We start from the raw sequence: 6,507 nt of genomic DNA, 5'->3' as shown, positions 1-6,507 counted from the left end.
GCAAGATATTAGGTAGGAAGTTGTTTTTTTATTTTCCCGTTTCAGGACAATATGAAACGTTCCCAGCACTGTTCTCCATAACAGGTACGACACATTGGCAAAACAAATTATTGTCGTTCATATTATTCAAATTTTTACTATAATTCATACTGATACAGTGTCTCAGAGCTGTTTTTTCTCCTGTAAACTTAAAGTTGGTTTTATAACTAGGATTTTCATCAAAGGACGTAAAATCGGCAATAAAGGGACTTAACCAATATTGTCTATTATCCCCCGGATGGTAACCAGAGTTTGAAGTTTGCCTTGGCGGAGGGAGCTCAACCACTGTGACTGGTTTGTTCTTTTCTTCAGGTATTAGACGAGGTCGCCCACTCCGAGGTCGTGTGTTGACGTTTCCATCCCGCTTCCACCTCCTTAACCATCTACATACGGTCGTCACGCTAGTGCCACTCTCTTGGGCAATGTGTCGAGCAGACAAACCACATTTCCACAACCATACGAACCTTGTACGTTCAAAATGTGTTGTCGGTCTGAACTTGTGAAGCCTCTCCATTGAGTCTGTATAAAGTGAGCACAGAGAAAATATTCACTTGCTCACTTGTGAAGCGGATGCGCTCACAAAAAGGAATATCCATCATATGAAGAACATGATTTTGTGGTAAACACCGGTATATAGACCTCCTGTACATATCACATACTACAAAAACAAATTAGATTTTTTTATGGTGGAAAGTAGTATAGTTTCATAATTAATAGTACTGGCAAAACTAGAACACCATATCTATAGTTGCTAGCTAAATATTGTGATTTGTAACTTGAAAATAATAATCATATGGATTTGAATAATCAGGTAATAATTCTTATACTACTACTACTACTACTACTACTAATAATAATATTATTATTATTAATATTTATTCAGGGATACGAAATAACACTTAAATTGATGATAACGATTATAATTACAACACCAAAAACTATAATCATTATTGTTCATAAATTCAATGTCATCACTGAAGATTTCTCATAATTCAGGATATAAAGAGAATCTCTCTCTCTCCCTCTCTCTCCCCCCTATGAGCAAAAGAAATACATATGACAGCAGTGAACGATTTCAATTTCATAAACGATTTTTTATTAACAAACTATATTAGTTATTATTTTAAGGCTAAATACACATTAGTTCTGGCCATCTAAATATATACAGTATATGGCATGTTCTCAAAATCAGAAATTACTATACACAATTTCTGTATCAAACCTCTGAAAGAATAAGTGAAATAAATTGCTGTTGACTACCATGGTCGCCGGAAACTGACCGTCATTAATTCAGAATAGGTTAGGGCCGTTAGGTTACGAGAGAGTTGGTTAGGTCGCACTACGCCAGGTTGAGTTAGGTTCACCTCCTTGTCCGATACTACGTTCATGTCTTTATCTATATGTTTGATTTTACTTATCTGCCTCACTTGAAATTTTAATAAAAATTAAATTGCAGCCAAAATTTTACCACATGACATTTTAATTTAAATAAACTCCACATACAACCAAAATAATAACACGACTGAACGAAATTTTACTCGCATCACTACAGTAACTATTTATTTTTATTACTAAAACTTAATGAAAATTAATTCGCATATGGTAAAATTGACCCGGTTTCATTTCAGCCATCGTTTGCTATCATCAATCAACCAATCAAAAATGCCATCCTCATATCTGCATATATGAGGGTTGGCGACCACAGTCTTCCACTCTAAATGTTTTCGTTTTTGTTATTAACCCTCCTAGATCTTGTACCTCTCTAATGACCCAATTTTTAATATAATTCATCCATACAAGTCTCTGCCGTCCCTTGGCCCTCCTACCCCCAATTTTGCCCAATAATATGTCTGCCAATATACCTCCATCCCTATTTAAATAACCAAAATATTGTTGTTGATGTTATAATGTTATAACTGCACTTCAGTAACGAGAGCAATTCTGAGAGATTGAGCTCTACCAAAGTATCCATTTTCTTTATTCTACGAATGTCAAGTATTTCTCTTGAAATTTTTTTACCTATTCGTTTGTTTTCCTGTCAGTGTTACTTAGTTTTAACATTCGCTATAACCCATTTGAAAAGTCCCGACCTCTTTCTGGTGGCTGCTGAAAGTGTCCACGATTCTGACCCAAACAACAGTAGTGACCATGAATAGCATTTCTGGAATTTTTTCTCAAGTTGAAGTTAGAATCCACTTTATATTAGATCTTTTTAAAGGCTGTTTTTCCTTGAGTTATGCTTCTGATTTCTTTTGCGCATCTCTAATGTTACTTCCTAGATACACAAATATTACTTTCGTCTTTACAGTATTAACTCTTAACCAACATTCTTTACCCTTTTCCACTAATCTGTTAACCAGTTTTTGCAAACCCTCTTCACTATCCGTGGTAGAGCAGTATCATCTGCACAGCGTGTATTTGATATTATTTTACTTTCATATCTTCATTGTCACTCAGACCTTCTCTCATTTAGAGTCCTGAATATATGTTATACAATGTTGTAGAGAGAACACAGCTTTGTCTCAATCCCTGTCCATATTTGAGCCAAATTGTAAATTCATTATTTACTAACACTGCATCCTCCTGTTTCCAGTATTTTTTATTCTAATATCTCCTTCATTGAAGCCTATTTTTTGTAAGACATCCTTAATTTTATTGCTTTTCACCCGATCAAAACCTTTTCAAAGTTAACAAAGCAAATATACAAACATATTTGGCCCTCTAAAACCCTTTCACTCAAATTTCTCAAGCTCGTCTTTTTCGAAGCAGCTTTGTTTGCACTAAAGGCAAAAAAAAAAAAAAGCAGAATCTGGCCTTTCGCAGCCAGTAAAATATTTCTCCACCTTGTCGCCTGAGTAACTGTGGGAAGTGTTCACCAAGGAGCCGACTCAAACACCAAGCCAATTAAGGTTCGGAATCCCTCAAGGCTGCGAAGCAACAGTTCATAGCGAGGGCCTTCATCAACAACGCCACTGAAGACCGAGGGTGATTGAATTAGACTTAAAAAAAAAACTTATTCTACCAGACCAAGAGGGACAAGGCGATCAACGCTGTCCATCGTCTTTTACGCTCTTTTCTGCCCTTCGTGGCACCGGGATTCGGCAAAGACCCAACACGAAATGGCGTCAGAGAAACGGAGGGCATTCATCAAGTGGATCCACCCGCTCTACTGCTTTTTTGCTTGACGGCAAGGAACGATTAAGCTACAGTCACACTAAAATTTTCCGTGCAATAAATCCACGATAGCATTTCATCCAAGGCAATAAGTCAACTGTACGATCCACACACTGGCGAAAGGAACCAACTCGCGCGGCTAGTTTGAGCTAAGCTGAAGAGCTGGATGTCTGCATTTTACAGTCACAATCCAAAGTTTCGACACCCTTTGGCTGGGTGTTCGCCGAGGCCAGGGTTGAGGTAAGGCTGGGTGATCGGACGCAGACTAGTACAGCAATGTGGTAACGAAGCACTACATTGGTGAGATTCACATTCCACCACCACAACACTTCGAGACTCATAGCACACAGGCACAGGAAAGAACTTATTACGAACTTTGACAGGGCATGAGCTTGCATAGCAAATGAATTCATTACATTGTTGCCACACATAACAATAACATTTTAAGATTGGAGCATGAAAGACTTTGCCCGGTCCCAAAACACTGGCTTGGAACCACTAGATGCAATTCCTCTTATTACACATGAATCATCAGGGCAACACACACACACACACACACACATATATATATATATATATATATATATATATATATATATATATATATATATATATATATATATATATATATATATATATATATATATATATATATATATATATGAGGTATAGAGAAGTCACGACATATAGCCGTGGGGGGAAAGGTTGGAAAAGAAGTTTAACGATGGGTCTGGTTAGTACTTGGATGGGTGACCGCCTTACCCTAAGAACACCATATGTTGCTGGCATAAAGACTCTACTATCAACAAGCATCTCAAGTTATTTAAATCTGATTTTGAAATGCGTTAAAGTATTAGAGAGTGTCATCAGATGTTGTGTTCAGACTCCAGGTATGAGACAGGGCCGTACCTCGTTCACAAGGTACTGTAATTTAAAATAATTTTCTTTTTAGATACGTAAACCGAACACAGAGCTATGTACTTGTACATAATGAGGATATTCGATAAATTGTAAGGTAACGCACACAGTAATTGCTCACATTTTTTATCTCTTAAGGTGTATGATAATATTTGGTGTTGCATTACCTTTTGCCACTTTGTGCATCACATACTGTACACACACACACAAACATCTATTTTACAATATATAGAACATATATATATTTCTAAATATGACCAAACTAAAATCGAGGATTGAATAAACTCTCTTCTTTCACGAAAACAATAATCTCCCAAGAGTAAAACAAAGTCATGCAATACTCACTATGTTAGGGCGGGAGAGTCAGTACTGAACTGCAGGCTACGAGAGAGGCGAGACTAGTTTACGCTGCGACGTTGAGTTGGGGTGTGGCTCAACTTAGTGCCCGTGTCGAGAAGGCACAGTAGATAACTATTTAACTTGCGCAGGTGCAAGAACTCACGAATCATTGATCAGTACAAACCAATGTTTACCTATTTCGCGCCTAAATCTAAATTTGTCTAATTTATACCTATTGCTACGAGTTCGCTCTTGGTTGGATAGTTTGAGTACCTTGGTAATGACCCCTTTGTTTAGCCCTGACTTCCATTTATACACCTCTATCATATCGCCCCTCGCTCTACGTCTCTCGAGGGAGTGCAAATTAAGATGCTTTAACCTGTCTCTATACTCAAGGTTCCTAATGCCCGGGATTAGTCTTGTCATTCTCCTTTGAATTCCTTCCAGGGATTCTATATCCATTATGTAGTACTGTAGCACGATGACCAAGGCTGAACTGTGTAATTCAAGTGAGGTCTCACAAGCACAAGATATAATTTTAGGGATACGGACAAAAACCCCACCCCTACCGGACAAAACCAACAACGGAAAAAATCGCCTCATACTAATATATATATACATATCTATATATATATATATATATATATATATATATATATATATATATATATATATATATATATATATATATATATATATATATATATATATATATATATATATATATATATATATATGTATATATATTTTAAGTTTTCAATAATTTTCTTACAAATCCACTTTGATAGTATCTCTTACTACGACAATGCATGTATGGAACATTATGAAGTGTAGGTTATGTGTTAAAAAAAATAAATTAAAGCTCTATTTAAGCCTCAATATTTACTTCGTGGTAGAAAATAAAACAAACTTATTTCAAGTTTTTATTTTTTATTTTTCTTACAAATAGCATTACTGTCATCACTTTTTGTGACCTCAGGGGACCCGTGACCTCACAATCTCTGGTCTCTCAGGTCTGTTTAATGACGTGTGGTACCATGAGGCGAACTGTATAAAAACCTTGTTCACTTGTGCAATGCACTAATTCAGTTTTCCTTAAGCAGTGTTTGAATACAGTCGGAAGCTAGATAACTCGTTTCTATTTTTCTTGCAAGTGTAATATTTTAATCACCAGTGTATTGTGAATTACTTTGTGACTTACTCTGTTATCATTATTAGTGAAATTGTGCAGTTAATATAACTAGGAAAAATATCTCTAAATACCCTTACTTTATAATGAAAATTATACTCAGCAATAAAGGTGGAGAAAAACTATGTTATCATGGCTATATATACACAAACAAGTCTACGTCTTCTTCAACAAAACGCTGGGAATGTTCCAGGAGAGCAGTTCTCTCCTGCAACGGCAAACTTACAACAGATTTGGATGTCCAAAAAACCATTTCCACCACAGACCACAACCACACACCAGATACATTTGCAGTGGATGCAACAAAAGTCCGACAGACTCTAAAAGAACATGCAGTTACCAACAGGGGAAATACTGGAGAGATCCGACTTGACAGTTGACAGTATGGCAAAGATGACTCAAGAGAGGCGAGTTGCACTTGGTCAGATGGATTCCATTAAGAGAACTATCCGTAGACATCATCCCTTCAAGAGTCCTGTGACAATGCGAGTGCGGAAGATTCCTTCATTATTCCCACCAGAGAAATGGAATGTAAACCTAGCTACATTCCGACAATTTGGACTGATATTGAATACATCAAGAAAGACTCAACCATTGTGTCCATTCATCTTACACTTGGCGAGAGAGATCAACCAGTTCAAAAACGTGTAAGACGGGAAACAGACCTTCAAAAACGACTTAGAAATCTCTGTGTTGATTTTAGAGGTGGCCGCAGGACATTGAGGGAAATGCTCAGAGACATTGGGCATAATATACGCTTATGATATGACTACAGTCCAGTATAACTTACACTTCATGTGGTCCATACATCGTCTTAGTAAGAGATATTGTCAAAGTGGATCTGTAAG

At 36.7% G+C, this 6,507-nt stretch overlaps 1 protein-coding gene across 1 annotated transcript in view; it reads right to left on the bottom strand.

The window, feature by feature from the left end:
* The window catches only part of LOC121873919, a 25,102-nt gene extending 20,534 nt beyond the window's left edge, over positions 1 to 4,568 (bottom strand). The window contains exon 1 of the mRNA XM_042377798.1: positions 4,477 to 4,568. The gene's annotated coding sequence lies outside the window, so the exon portion shown is untranslated. The remainder of the gene's footprint in view (positions 1 to 4,476) is intronic.
* Between the last annotated feature and the right edge of the window lie 1,939 nt (positions 4,569 to 6,507).

The sequence above is a fragment of the Homarus americanus genome, unplaced genomic scaffold (genome assembly GCF_018991925.1).
Source record: "Homarus americanus isolate GMGI-L3 unplaced genomic scaffold, GMGI_Hamer_2.0 scaffold25827, whole genome shotgun sequence".
Taxonomy (NCBI): Eukaryota; Metazoa; Arthropoda; class Malacostraca; order Decapoda; family Nephropidae; genus Homarus; species Homarus americanus.
The sequence above is the reverse complement of the archived record's forward strand: the minus strand, read 5'-3'. Positions and strand labels throughout refer to the sequence as shown.